Source organism: Piliocolobus tephrosceles, chromosome 1 (assembly GCF_002776525.5).
Source record: "Piliocolobus tephrosceles isolate RC106 chromosome 1, ASM277652v3, whole genome shotgun sequence".
In the NCBI taxonomy this organism is placed as follows: domain Eukaryota; kingdom Metazoa; phylum Chordata; class Mammalia; order Primates; family Cercopithecidae; genus Piliocolobus; species Piliocolobus tephrosceles.
The window spans coordinates 48,643,971-48,659,905 of NC_045434.1; the positions used below are offsets into that span (position 1 = coordinate 48,643,971).

General features: G+C 37.8%; 1 pseudogene; it reads left to right on the forward strand.

Annotated features, from left to right (window-relative positions):
• The first annotated feature begins 10,324 nt into the window (after window positions 1-10,324).
• LOC111536872 lies at window positions 10,325-11,259 on the forward strand (annotated as a pseudogene).
• Window positions 11,260-15,935: the final 4,676 nt, after the last annotated feature.

The window sequence follows — 15,935 nt, forward strand, 5'->3', positions numbered from 1 at the left end:
AACTCAATGAGCTTGCCACACCATGTTCTGTTCTAGTAAGGGAAGAGGCCTACAATTTTTGCAGCTGCTGAAAATTAAAGTGTAGAAGGCATAATTTTGGCCTTGGATCTAAGATGTGTTATCCAATCAAGATTTACCAATTACGAGTCAGATATTTGCTTTCTATTTCACACACGTCTCCTGCCCAATTGTTTCAGATCCCACAGGGAAGAGATATGCTTTGTTGACTGCCCATTCATTTAGCGTTTGAATTTTAAAAAATAAATTCATTTTTTAATAAATTACTATGGAGACTAGTATTCCATGGAAAACACGTTAAGGAAAAATGGCTTAGGAGTCTGAAGTAATACTGCACATATCAATGCCTTTCAAAATATGCTCCATAGAACATCTATTGCCAATCGAGGGCCAGAAACCTATTAGACTACATGGTAGGAATCAGAATTAAAAGTCTATGATTTGTGGGAGGCAGTTCAAAATAATAATGTAGGCTTGAATTTTAGAGAATATTAACAGGGTCCAGATTCTGGCTCCTACACTTAATAGCTGAGAAATTTCACCTTCCAAGTAAATCATGGACAAAATACAATACACGTTTTGTGGTGTTGCTACAAGATTGCATATAAAAGTAATTCAATAATAATTTTTATTGAACATGAATTAAAAAATATCAGCAAACATAATGCCTGACAGAGTGGGAGCAGAGTAAATAGTAGCCCTAATCATGTTATTATTTTAATTAAAATCATTAATAATACTGATCAACAATGCTGGTGGGTTGCCATGGGTTCTTCTTTTGAATATGTTATGCAATAGTTTACTGGTGATTTACAGATAAACATCGCTGGCAAAACCTTTCCAGTCAACAGGAAGTTGGCAGAAGTAAAGAGGAGATGATTAATTTGTTAATAATAGATTCAAAATGCAATCAGAAGCTGGAATAATGAACAAAAAACAAAGTAAAACAAAACAAAAAGCTGGAATAATGAACAAAAAAAACTAGATAAAACATGCAAAAATTTGTAAAGGGCACTGGGGCCCTATAATATGGCAGCAATAAATGTAAAATTATTGAATTGTCCAGTTAAATACAAGTGCAATAGGAGTAAACAATACTGTAAAACTACTCTAGAATGTATTATACTAGTTTCATTAATAGAAATAGTCTTCAAGAATATCTAAGCAAATATTCTAAAGTTCTCTATGCTCTGCAGACTGTACCTGTGTATAAAATTTAAAAGAAATACCAAAACCAGGTGGCACATTCAAAAAAGACAGGCCAGGAAGATAGTAGAATCTAAACCAGCAAATTATGACTGATTTAATGATATGGCCTGCTTATCAGGCAGGAAGAAAGTTTAGTGACAATGATAGGTATCTTCTAAATTCTTGAGCAATTGTCAAATGCAAGAAGGTTAGATTCACTTTGCGTGACAACGGAAGTTAAAATAAGTACTATTGAGTGCATTAGATGGGTAAATCAGATTCAAGTCAGCCTCTCCAAAAGCATGAAGCATTATAAAAATTGAAGAGGCTTCCTCAAGTGACTGTAAGGGGCAAATCTAAAAGCTGAATGCTCGGAATCACTTACTGAATGAAATGTTATCAGTAGGTGACTTCCCTGTCCCCTTTATATCACCAAGACTATTTCTATGACTTTTATTATCCTAACATTAGAGGATGCCAATAAAATCTTTTAATCATCAACACTTCTCCACTGTTAATAATTGCAAAGTTCAAGTGAATATTTTTCACAGAAATAATCTAATTTTTCACTCAAGGTTTACATGTGATATTTCCATATGTCTAAATTAAATGGTAAATTTAATTTAACATGTCTCACATCAAGTTTCTATATAAAAAGTGTTTTCTACAAATGCAAGGTCTGAAAATGTTTATTTAAAATTTTTAGTCCCTTTAACTGTTATTTCCAAATTTAATACATCGGACAAATGCTGGTCTGATAACTGATATCAAACATTACTGTAACCTACTATTTCTTGGACATTATCTCCATCATTTACTTTCTTGTCTTGTGTCACAAGTAAGAAATTATATAAGGTGAGATGGAAGGAAATATAAAAACAACAACACCAACATTAAACTCCCCTCCTAGAACCAACAAAAAATTCTTGACATACATCCAAATCCTGATTATAATTTAAAAACTGTAATAGTTTGTTATAATAACAGGAATTATTTTTATTTTTGCATTCCTGGTTATGACAGAAAAGTTAGTATATAGGACCTGCCCTCCCACCAATAATAACTCCAAAAGCTGAGAAAACTATGTGAAACTACAGTGCTGTGTAGGAAGCACTGGCATGAAACTAACATGGCTGTGATCCTTGAAAAAGAGAACACAAGAGGTGAGTCCCATTTCACATAGGATTTATTCTGAAAGGCATTTGTTTTAAACTGCTGTCCAGGTATTTAGAAAACAATAGACAGCATCAATGTCACATGGTTGAAGAAACAAGGGCTACCAAGAGAGATGGGATTTGGTGCCAGGTTCCATAAGGAGGGAGCTACAGAATGAAAACTCAAATATCTGAGCCAAGATTTCAGAGTCCACTCAGTGCTGAAAGAGGAAGTACAAATCATGCCAGTGTGAAGACACTATAGTGGACAACACAGTTCACTTGACTTCCCAGAAAGGCCAAGTCTTAGGGACAGGAATCATGTCATAGAAGTAAAGGTCATTGTATTAGTCCGTTTTCATGCTGCTGATAAAGACAAACATGAGACTGGGCAATTTACAAAAGGAAGAGGTTTAATTGGACTTGCAGTTCCAGGTGGCTGGGGAAGCCTCACAATCGTGGCAGAAGGTAAGGAGGCACAAGTCTCATCTTACATGGATGGCAGCAGGCAAAGAGAGAATGAGAAGATGCAAAAGCAGAAACCTCTCATAAAATCATCAGATCTCATGAGACTTATTCACTACCATAAGAATAGTATAAGGGAAACTACTCCCATTATTCATTATCTCCCACCAGGTCCCTCCCACAACACGTGAGAATTATGGGAGCACAATTCAGATGAGATTTGATGGGGAACACAGCCAAACCACATCATTCTCCCCTGGCCTCTCCCAAATCACATGTCCTCACATTTCAAAGCACAACCATGCCCTTCCAACAGTCTCCCAAAGCCTTGGCTCATTCCAGCATTAACTCAAAAGTCTACAGTCCGAACTCTCATCTAAGACAAGGCATGTCCCTTATGCCTATAAGCCTGTAAAATCAGAAACAAGTTACTCCCTAGATACACCTGGAGTACAGACACTGGGTAAGTACATCCTTTCCAAATGGGAGAAATTAGCCAAAACAAAGGGGCTACAAGCTCCATGCAAGTCTAAAATTCAATTGGGCAGTCATTAAACCTTAACGTTCTAAAACGGTCTCCTTTGACTCCATGTCTTACATTCAGGGCACACTGATGCAAGAGGTGGATATCCACACCTTGGGCAGTAACATCCATGTGGCTTTACAGAGTACAGTCACCCTTCCAGTTGCTTTCATGGGCTGTCATTTAATTCCTGTGACTTTTCCAGGCACACATTTCAAGCTGTCAGTGGATCTACCATTCTGGGGTCTGTAGGACAGTGACCCTCTTCTCACAGCTCCACTAGACAGTGCTCCAATGAGGACTCGATGTGGGGGTTCTGACCCCAGATTTCCCTTCTATACTGCCCTAGCAGAGATTCTACGAGGGCCCTGCCCCTGCGGTAAACTTCTGCCTGGACATGCAGGCATTTCCATACATACTCTGAAATCCAGGTGAAGGTTCCCAAACCTCAGTTCTTGACTTCTGTGTACCTTCAGGCTCAACACCATGTTTAAGCTGCCAAGCCTTGGGGTTTGCACCTTTTGAAGCAATGTCCTGAGCTGTACCTTGGCTCTTTAAGCCAAGGCTACACACAGCAGAAGAGACCCAGGCCTAGCCCATGAAACCGTTATTTCCTCCTAGGCCTCTGGACCTTTGGTAGGAGGGGCTGCTGTGAAGGTCTCTGACATGCCCTGGAGACATTTCCCCCATTATCTTGGTGATTAACATTTGGCTCCTTGTTACTTATGCAGATTTCTGCAGCAGACTTGAATTTCTCCCCAGAACACTTTTCTGCTTAGAAATTTCTTCTGCCAGATACCCTAAATCATCTCTCTCAAGTTCAACTTCCATAAATCTCTAAGACAGGAGCAAAATCTTGCCTGTCTCTTTGCTAAAGCATAAATAATAGTCACCTTTGCTCCAGTTTCCAACAAGTTACTCATCTCCATCTGAGACCACCCAAGCCTGGACTTTATTGTCCATATCACCATCAACATTTTGGTCAAAGCCATTCAACAAGTCCTTAGGAAGATCTAAACTTTCCTACATTTTTCTATCTTCTTCTGAGCTCTCCAAACAGTTCCAACCTCTGCCTGTTACCCAGTTCCAAAGTCACTTCCACTTTTTCAGATATCCTCAAAGCAGCACCTCACTCTACTAGTACCAATTTACTGTATTTGTCCTTTCTCGTGCTGCTAATAAAGACATACCAAGACTGGGTAATTTATAAAGGAAAGAAGTTTAATTGACTTACAATTCCGCATGGCTGGAGAGAGCTCAGTAAACTTAGAATCATGGCAGAAGAGAAAGAAAACATGTCCTCCTTCACATGGCAGCAGCAAAAAGAAGTGCAGAGCAAAAGGGAAAAGCCCCTTATGAAACCACCAGATCTCTTGAAAACTCACCCACTTTCACAAGAACATGATGGAGGAAAGTGCCTCCATGATTCAATTATCTCTACCTGGTCTCTCCCTCCACACATGGGGATTATAGTAGCTACAGTTCAAGATGAGATTTGGGTGGAAACACAGCCTAACCATATCAAGTACATATTGTGTAATTTTATTTGCGTAAAGATAAAAACAGTTAAGCTCATTCGAATAACAGAAGTTTCAGTAATCACTACATTTGGGCTGGAAACATTCCACATCTTGATCTACTGGGGGTGACATTTGGAAAACAAATGTACAGTTTATGAAAGAGGCCAATTAAGGTATAATTTACAACTAAAGACAAACAAAGGTCAATGATTGTGCCAAAAAATATGTTAACAAAACATGCAGGTCTAACTGCTATTTTTCAAAACGCTGTGTACAAAATTGACCTTCAGCTAAAATCTTGGAACTTATATTTAGGAGTGTTCTCATAAGTCCCAGAAATGAAGAGTGGCTTCCTGGAACTAAACTGTTTATACAACATGGTTTATAGAGAATATCTGCTTTTCTTCTGGAAGTCTAGAATTTCAGTACTTACCAGACAGAGGCTGCCTCTATGACCAGTTCCCAATAAAAATCCTAGGTGATGAAACTTTTATTAGCTTCCTTGGTAGATGATATTTCCCTATAATAAATTATAATCATGAACTACATATATGCTACACATATATTGAGTCCTATGAGTCTTCCTAGTGAATTACCCAATCTGAGAGTAGTTGGTGACTCCTGGCAATGGGATGATGCCAGTAATTAGTTTTTGTTGCATTTTTTTATGTGGTTGGATTTTAATATTTTAAACATGTAATAACCCTTTCTTCTTTCTATTTGGATTTCACTTACCTTCCCTTGGAAAATAATAACCTGAATTTGGTGAGAGGATGTCTAATACAGAGGGCACTCCAGGAGTGGGCCTAGGAGCCTAACACATGATTTTGAACTTCATATAAGTATGAAGGTATACAAATGCGGAGTTGGCAGCCGTGGCCCAGCTTGAGTAGGGATTCTACATGGCGGAGTAGTGGGGACAGGAAGTCGTGTGATGATAGGGAATTTGTTAAATACAAGAGATCCCATTATGTAATTAGGTTTATGAAGCATATAGTGATATAGATTTCTCACTATCAGAAAAATAGTTACAAGATAAAGAAATGTTAAAAACAAAAATGAACCTTCTGTTACTGGATTTGAACTGGAGACAATAGTGTGAATTCATAATTTCAATATAGATATAGAAATATATAGCTGCACGCATACGACCTTCTTAGGCATGTCTACTGAATAGACAGGAAACGGTGACAGACAAATGGCATCAAGTATGTTTAGCACCCAAATACTGGTTTCAATGAACAATTCTTCATTAAAAAGAACCAGACCATCTTGGAGAAATTGCTGATTCCAGGGTTGGGACAGAAAAAATACAACATGACTTTGGAACATTATTTTTTACTGGAAAGTAAGGTATTCATCCAACAATATAGGGACATGTTAAAGGGAAATATAAACCAATTTGAAGGGGCTTCCACTGGTCAAACCAGAAATAATTGAGGATCAAAATAAGTAGTTGTATTAATGAATTATAGTCCACTGAATAAAAACAGAAAACTGTAAGCCTCTACTGACTAAAATAAGTATGTATATACACTGAAAATGTGATAAGGAATAAGTCTTTTCTTAAGGTACATTTTTCACAAAATTATTATTAATTTTAAAGGGAGTGCAGAAATAATTCTAAAATGAAAAAGCCTATCACAAACCACTCTAATCAAATGATCAAGATTAACATCACCAGTAGTGAGACACAATGAAATCAGGTACCAACTGATAGGATTAAATGAGAAAACGAAATTACATCCATGTTATGCCTGCCAAAGGTGCAGAATCTGAGTCTAGTAATAAGGAAACATTAAACACATCAAAATTGAGTAACATTTATGAAAATATGTAAAAATCAAAAGAAAAGAAAAAGCTCCCTACAGAAAATAAGCAAATAGACTACCTCCTTTTCTTAAAACGTTTACTTTAGAAAGCTTATAAGTCTTTTCCCTATCTCTGAGATACACATACGACTTTAAAAAAAACTTTAAAAAGCCCCTTTCAAGCCTTACAGACCCAGGAATGTGTTTCTCAAGGACCTGGGAACCAACTCCGAAATGTCATCATCAATGGAGATGGCACCTACCTAGCTCTCAGTTTCTGTGGGAGGGTAACAGTCTCACTTTGGTGAGTGGGCATCTCAATCTAAGCTGTAAAACTACCTCCTGTCATAATTATAGGAGAAGTTCATTTTTCCTTTAGATAAAGCCAATTAACAAACACAGATGGTTATCCTAACTACTAAGTGTATTTGGGACGAACAATGTGTGACAAATGGTGCTGTCAAGGTTTCTTACTTGAGGACTAGTTATTGTTTGCAGGAGAATATACGTGTTGCTGCTTGCTGTGTAAAAGGGTGAGATTTCCTTCTGCCTCTGCAATGTCTTAGCAGATTGCCTGTGATGAGAATCACACTCTCGTTTAATACTTACTTAGTAATAAAACTAAAATTATTTTTTCCCCTTGTAGCTTTATCGAGAAGTTTTCTGGGTTGGGAGGAGATTTTGTTTGTAATTATATTAAAAACAAACACTCTCCAAAATCCTTCTACAAAAGAGCTAACCTGTAATCATTAAAAGTGTCAAAATCACGAAAGTAAAAGAAAGGATGAATAAATGATATAGATTCAAGAAGATTAAAATGATAACAGCTGAATGCAGTGTGAGATTCTAGATGAGATATTTCCAAATTTAAAAAAAGTTGAAAATTGTAAAAACTTTAATGGAGGCTAAGTATTAGACAGTAGTCAGGTACTGATATTAATTTTCTTCTTTTGATGTTTATACTGAAGAATATGTTTGGAAGAAATTATAAGATATTTATTGTTGATGCAACATTGTTTTCAAAAGGATTAAGAAAGAAAAGGTTATTTAAACTGTATTTTTCCGTAAGTTTGGAATTGTTTAAAAAGGTGAGGAGGAGAGAGGAGGAGAGATACAAAGATAACAGAGACACTCATATACTCTTCAAGAAAGTTAAATTTTGTTAAAATTTCTGCTAGTTGGTTCTTTTAAATAAATTCCAGATACATTTAAAGCTCCTTTCTGAATTCCCTAGTTTTCCTTCTCTGAGATAACAATTATGTATGATTTCCACACAAACTTATATAATCCATGCTGTTGTTCTGTGTTTTAAATTACATAAGTGGTATCATACATGCATATACTTTTGTAACTTCTTTTGGATAATGTTATTTTGAGATTCATACACATTCTTACATCTTGCTGAATTTCATTTTAACTGCAGTGTTTTATAAGGCACAGTTTACCCACTCCTCTACTGAGAAACAGGTTGTTTTGATTTTTCCCCTATTATAAGTATTGTTGCAGCATTACATAAAGTTAAAAAAAAAAAAAAAAAAAAAAAAAAAAACCTTTTCCCAGAGTGTGGTTTGAATGTGTTTTCCTTATTCGTTGGCATCTGACATACAGGAGATTTTAGTTTTATTTATTTATTTCTTAACTGAGACATATTTAGCATATTTATGGGATACATGTGAGTATTTGTTACACGCATAGAATATGTAATGATTGAGTCATGGTATTTGGGGTGTCTATCACCTGATTATTTATTATTTATGTGTGTTGGAAACCTTTCAAATCTTCTCTTCTACCTATTTTGAAATATAAAATACATTGTTGCTAACTGTAGTCACCCTACTCTGCTAGCAAACCTTATCATTTATATTTCATATTTGACTGTATGTTTGTACCAACTAACCTCTATTCATTCCCCACTTCTCACCCACACACTCTTCCCAGCCTCTGATACCTATCATTCTATTTCCTACCTGCACAGGATAAATACTTTTTAGCTTCCAAATATGAGTGAGAGCATGCAATATTTGTCTTTTTGAGCTTGTCTTCTTTCACTTAACATACTGACCTTCAGTTCTATCCATTTGCTATGAATGACATTTTTTCATTTGTTGTTATAGACAAACAGTATTTTATTTTGTATGCACACCACATTTTCTTTACCCATTCATCCACTGATGAACACTTGCATTGATTCCATGTCTTGGCTATTGTCAACAGTGCTGCAATAAACATGTAAATGCAGGTATCACTTTGGTATACTGATTTGTTTTGCCTGCGTAAATGCCCAGTAGTGGAACTGCTGAATTGTGTAGTAGTTCTAAAAATGTACAAACGACATAAATAGACATTTATCAAAAAAAGAAATACAAACAACCAACAGGTATATTTAAAAATGATCAACATCACTAATAACCAGGGAAATGTAAAACGAAACCACAGTGGCGTTTTATCTTATCCCAGTTAGAATGGCTATTACAAAAAGACAAGAAATAACAAAATGATCATACTGATTTTGCCCTTGATTCTGTTGATGCGATGTATCACATTTATTGATTTCTGTATGTTGAAATAACCTTACATTCCTGGGATAAATCCTACTTGATCATGATATATTACAATTTTGATGTGTTGTTGGATTCAAGTTTTTAGTATTTTCTTGAAGACTTTCGCATCTACGTTTATCAAGAATATAAGCTTTCAGTTTTCTTTTTTTTTGTTCTTGCATCTTAGGCTGGTTTTGGTGTCAGAGTAATGACGGCCTGGTAGAATAAGTTACAGAGAATTCCCTCCTCTTCAGTTTTGTGAAATAATTGAGGAGAAGTAATTTTCTTGGCTAATCTAGAAAGTAGGTTATCCATTGTGTTTATCTTTAAAAAAATCATTTTTGTTTTACTATCTCTTGTATGTTTTGGGGGGTGAGGGTTCTAATTTTCTGTCTATGTGTTCTGTCTAATGATGACAGAATGGTGTTGAAGTCCCAAAATATTATTGTATTTGAGCCTATCTCTCCCTTTAAATCTAGTAATATTTGCTTTATATATTTGAGTGTTCTGTGTTGGGTAAATACATTCAGAATTGCTACATCCTCTTGCTGAATTGATCCTTTTATCATTATATAATTTTTTGTCTCTTTTTACTGTTTTTGACTTAAAGTCTATTGTATCTGACTTAAGTATGACTACTCATGCTCAATTTTGATTTCCTTTTTAAAAGAATTTATTTTTTCATTCTATTACTGTAGGTCATATATATCTACAAATACGACTAGGTTTCTTGTAGGCAGCATAGAGTTGGGTCCTTTTTTAATCCATTCAGCGAGTATATATCATTTAAGACGAAAGTTTAATGTGTTTACATTCAAGGTTATTATTGATATGCAGGAGCTTATTGCTATCATTGTATTAATTGATTTCTGGTTATTTTGTATAGCGTTTTTCTTTTTCTCTTATCATTTATTATTGCGATTTGATGGTCTTCTGTAGTGGTAACTTTTGAGTCTTTTCCTATATTTGGATATCTGTATTTCTTGCTAGTCATGTAAAGTTGTCAGTATTATTTCTCACACTAAGTTTTCTATCACTCTCATTTTCTCTTTGCCTTCTGGGGCACCAAAAGTTCAAATACTCTTCTTCTCCGAGAAAATACCAAATGGCGGATGACACTGGTGCAGCGGGGGGCCTGGAGGCCCTGGTGGCCCTGGGATGGGGAACTGCGGTGGCTTCCACAGAGGTTTCAGCAGTGGCATCCGGGGCTGGGGTCACGGCCGTGGACAGGTCGGGCCGAGGCCGCTGAGCTCGCGGAGGTAAGGCCGAGGATAAGGAGTGGCTGCCCGTCACCAAGCTCGGCTGCTTGGTCAAGGACATGAAGATCAAGTCCCTGGAGGAGATCTACCTCTTCTCTCTGCCCATTAAGGAATCTGAAATCATTGACTTTTTCTTGGGGGCCTCTCTCAAAGACGAGGTTTTGAAGATTATGCCGGTGCAGAAGCAGACCCGTGCTGGCCAGCGCACCAGGTTCAAGGTGTTTGTTGCTATCGGGGACTACAATGGCCACGTCGGCCTGGGTGTTAAGTGCTCCAAGGAGATGGCCACCGCCATCTGTGGGGCCATGATCCTGCCCAAACTCTCCATTGTCCCGGTGCGTAGAGGTTACTAGGGGAACAAGATCAGCAAGCCCCACACCGTCCCTTGCAAGGTGACAGGCTGCTGCAGCTCTGTGCTGGTGCGCCTCATCCCTGCACCCAGGGGCACTGGCATCGTCTCAGCACCTGTGCCCAAGAAGCTGCTCATGATGGCTGGTACTGATGACTGCTACACCTCAGCCCAGAGCTGCACTGCCACCCTGGGCAACTTGGCCAAGGCCACCTTTGATGCCATCTCTAAGACCTACAGCTACCTGACCCCTGACCTCTGGAAGGAGACTGTGTTTACCAAGTCTCCCTCTCAGGAATTCACTGACCACCTTGTCAAGACCCACACCAGAGTCTCCCTGCAGCGGACCCAGGCTCCAGCTGTGGCTACAACATAGGGTTTTTATACAAGAAAAATAAAGTGAATTAAGCCTGTTACAAAAAAAAAAAAAAAGGTCAAATACTGTGTTGCTTTATTTTGTTCCATATGTTATGTAGGCTGTGTTCATTTAATAAAACTCCTTATTTCAAATTTTTGTTTGTCTTGGTTATCTCAAAGGACTGACCTTCAAATTCTGAGATTCTTCTGCTGGATTTAGTCAATTTTTGAGGCTTTTGAATATATTTTGTATTTCATTCCATGAATTCTTCAGTTCCAGATTTCCATTTGGTTCATAATGATTATCTCTTTGTCAAATTTCTTACTCTGCCCTGGATTGCTTTTCTGATTTAATTATATGGTTTATTATTCTGTATTTTCTGAGTTTCTTCAATATTATGTAAAAATTTTTTCTATGATTTCATAAGCCATATTTCCTTACTTTTTTATGTTGCTTGTGTTCTTATGTTGATATCTGCACTTGTGTAACAGTCACTCTTTCCTATTTTTAAAGAAACTTTCCTAGGGGAAGACATTTTCCTAAAGTTATATCTATGATGTTGGTTGGGTAGGACACTTTGGATTTGATTCTGAGTGCATGCATTAATGTTGTCAGTGTACGATTTCTTCACCTATAAACAGCATCAATTGTATCTGTGATTTCCTCAGTGGCTTATAGCGCAGTTATTAGTGGAGGCTGTGGTGAAGTTTTGCAGGGGACAAGGACACCAAGTGGCCTAGTCTTCAAATTCCATTGGTGGCAGCAGTAGAGTGAACGTGTCTGTCCTTGGACCCAAGGGTAGTGTACTATGGCACCAGTGTCAGCAGGCCCAGGTGGGCCAATTTTGGGGCCTCCAGGTGATTTTCTCAGATGCAGGTAGTGGCCGTGGTGAGCTGAATGTATGGGCATGTTCTGCTGTGCTTAGGCAGCAGAAGTGGCATGGGCAATAGCAGTAGTAGTGGCAAGACAACCCTACAGGTCCTGAGAGGTATGTGCTAGTGTTGGCTGTAGCTACCATTGGCTGGGCAGGCCAGTCTTCAGGCTTAGACGTGGTGAGTGCAGGTAGGTGTCAGCTGTGGTGATAGTGGTAGGATGGGCAAACCCAACTTCAGAACTCCAGGATAAGTGCTCAGATGCCAATAGTTGTGCACTGGACTGGGCAGCCCCCAGGACCCTGAACTGCATGTTCTAGGCAGGGCACGTGGTGATGCTTGGCCAGGGGACCCCCAGTAGCGCATTCAGGCACTGGCTATGGTAGACAGGGGTGGGATGGGGTCATCCTCAGGCTCCCCGTAGACTGCTTCAGTGGAGGGTGGTAGCAGTTGTGTTGTGACTCTGCTACTAGGGAGAGTAGAGTTGCTTTCAGTGGTAGCAGCTATATGTAGGTGAGTGAGGAACACATATTTCACTCCTGTTTCATCCCAAGTTCCAGCAGCCAGCAGTGATGGCAGTTTGGGGAGGAGGAGAGGAGGCTCTGTCTTGGTGTGGGAAAAATTTGGGGAGACTCTTCTGCTGGAGGCAGTGGGTCACTGCTGGTGGCCTGTGCTTCGGCTCTGGTGGCAGCGGCTAGCTACAGTTGTGGCTGCAGTTGTGGGATATCAGTGGGGCTCCAGGGATGTGAAGATACAGGTCCTATTGAGCCTTAGGACAAGGTGCACTCTGTTGGGAGCTCACTCAAAGTGTCAACTTTGTGTAGCCGTATAGGACTCCGGAGGTGTTATGGACTCAGCATACATTTTCTCTTTGGGGCAATGCCATCATGTTTTCTCTAGGTTTCTCCCTATTTTAGTCTCAGGATCCATGAGGGTCAAGGGATTCTCTTGTGGCTAGGATTGCAGGGATCCAGGCTGGAAATGTGGACTGCTGGGGGTCTCTCACTTACCTTTTCTCTGCACTGGGGGAGTCTCCCCAGATCCCAGATGATCCCAGCCAAGCAGAAGCAGGTTGTCTTGCCTTCCTTACCTTAGGTGTTTCCAGTCAGTTGTCTGTTGAATTCCAGTGTTCTTTCTTGGATGATCTATTTGATGTATGATTATCTACTCACTATTTGGGTTCCTTGTGGAGGAGGTAAGTCCACATCAGAAAAGCTGGGCCAATTCTAAAGGTTCTGATTTATCATGGCCAGTTAAAACAAAGTAAAGTCAATGTACTCATTAAAAAATGCAAAGACAACATGCCTTAGTTATATGTAATATCTGTGATAACATTCCTATCAATTATAAAAAAGTAAAACCCTGACGTTAATGAAATGTCTCTAGTTGGTAATTTTGAAATTCTTCCCCAGGACTTTAAATTTAATATTGGTACATTTGTTGATCCATTTTTAATGGTTTCTCCTTTTACTATCTTCAAGCATTGTAGGTATTTTTCTCTATGTACTTCAGGGAAAAAGGTGCAATCTATTTTTATGATAAAAGCTTATTATGAAAAAATAGATAACTTATATACATATATTCATCCTTCTAGGTTGGGTGACCCAGAAGTCTTTTAAAATAAATACACATTAAACACTGTATCACAAAATTTTAAAAAATGTTTATTTTCTGTGTTTGTGTTTGGAAAAACAGGAAGAAAACATACTTAAAGTTGTCAGGTTCACATTATTTGTTTTTCAGTTAACTGTGGGAAAATGTTTGAGGATATTAGTATCTGAAGCTACTTCAAAATTTATTTTTTATCCATGCACTCATGCAAGCATTCATTCATTTACTCAACAAATATTTGATTTGTCAAAATGTCATCTTGTGCCTAATATTTTCAGTAAAGTATTAGAAGCAAAACAAAGTCTTTGATCTCAGAGATTGTGCATTTTGGTGAGACACAATAGGCAATAAATAAATGAATCTGTAAGTCCACAGTAGTCAGATGATGATAAGTGCTATGGAAAACAATAAGGCAGTTGGATTACAAGTGAGGCAGTGGCTACTCATTCAGCTAGAGGTTCTAATAGAGAAGCAAATAAACAGAGACGTGAAGGTAGAGAGGAAAGGAGTCATATGTGTACATGAGGAAAGACCATTCCAGGAGGGGAAAGAACACACACAAAAGCTCTAAGCTAAGTGTGCATGTATGCATTGTTGTTTTTATTGGAGGGGGTTCCTTCATGATTACGTAGATACCAGTCAGACTACAGCAGAGTGGAAACCAGCTATCATAAAGGAAAAGAAAAGTAGAGTTGTGGTAAGAACTTTGGCTTTTACTTTGAGACAGTTGGAAAGTTTGATCAAATAATTAACATGAACTGACTGTAAAATACACCATTGGTTGCTGTGTTCAACATAGATAAGGTAGAAATAGATATAGAGGATATTATTTCAATAAATATTTTGGTGACTTAGATTGGCATAGTAACAGTATACAATGTAAAAGATGTCAGACTTTTCAGACTCTGGATAATAAATATTTTAAAGATAGAGATAAGAGGGTTTGAGATAAAGAGTTAAGTCAAAGATGATGTCAAAGTTTGTGACTTGAGTAACTGAAAATGTGCAACTTGCCTTATGTGAGTCTGACATAATAATCCAGTCATTTGTGTTAGCTTAGATTGGTGCAGTGATAAGTCTCATTTGTCATGTTCACAAATATTAATGACTAAGGTACTTTTTAGTGAGATAAAGTTGGAGATGGAAAAATATATTGAGGAGTTGATGCCAGGATGGCTGACTGTTCATACTTCATATGAAGTGGCAAAACTTTCATGCCAATTATAATGAATAGCTTCTCAATGGAATATAGATTAAAATGATTTAGAATCTGAGAGAATTGGCTAAGTGTATTAATTGCTCATAGAATTCAAGAGGGAAAGAAGTAAAAAATTCCCTTTTCTGTCTGTTGTTATAGTACTGGTGAAAATGAGACCATAAGATAGAAAATAGTAACAGGAGAAAAATGGAAAAGATAAGCTTTTTTCTGTCATCTGAAGACCTTCTTCTCCAGACTATCTGAACAGGTATCATATTCATTCAAGTAACATAATAAAGACTACTGATTACTGAAAGACTATATAGGTGTCTGTTGTCAAAACAAGTGATTATTAAATGCTAAGTACATTTAATAACTATTTGAGGGTAAGAAACTTGGACATTTGATAGAATAATTTCAGTGAAGCCTGGTAAATTGTAATTAAAATGGACTACTAGAATTAAAGATCAGGTGCTTAAGACATGCATTTAAGATATCACGGAATGCAGTGATTATTTGTGTAGACAACCAATCCCCATGTGGATGCAATTTTCTGCAAGTAGATGCTTCTGAGAGTATAACATCTAATTTGTGGCAGTGAGTGAAGTTTAAGACTTGTCAAACCTGCCTTGGGAGGGATAACTTCCCCACCCCTTCCCCAGCCACAAATGGAATACTGCATTCCACAGTGAGAATGTGGCTGGATTAAAAGTCAATTTTAATCTAGGTCTATGGATGTCAGAGAGAAACACTGAATTTAATGTCACCGACACAGGAATGATAGGTCCCTTGATGGGAGTGATCCCCAGACTTGGATGCCTTAACTAATTTTGGTGTTGGAAAGCCAAAAAAATAAGCGGGAGGCTGATTATTTCTGTGCAAATGATGTGTCTCAGTTAAGTCACTACTAAAAACAGAAGCCCAAAGTACAGTAATTTACTTGAAAGAGAATAAAGATTGGATCTGAAAGTTCTTTAACATTAACCTTTTTGAATTTGGAGTTGCTATGGTCAAGAGAAAAAAATGCAAAAGAGTTATGTTAAATATTGGAAGTATGACTGGAAAGATT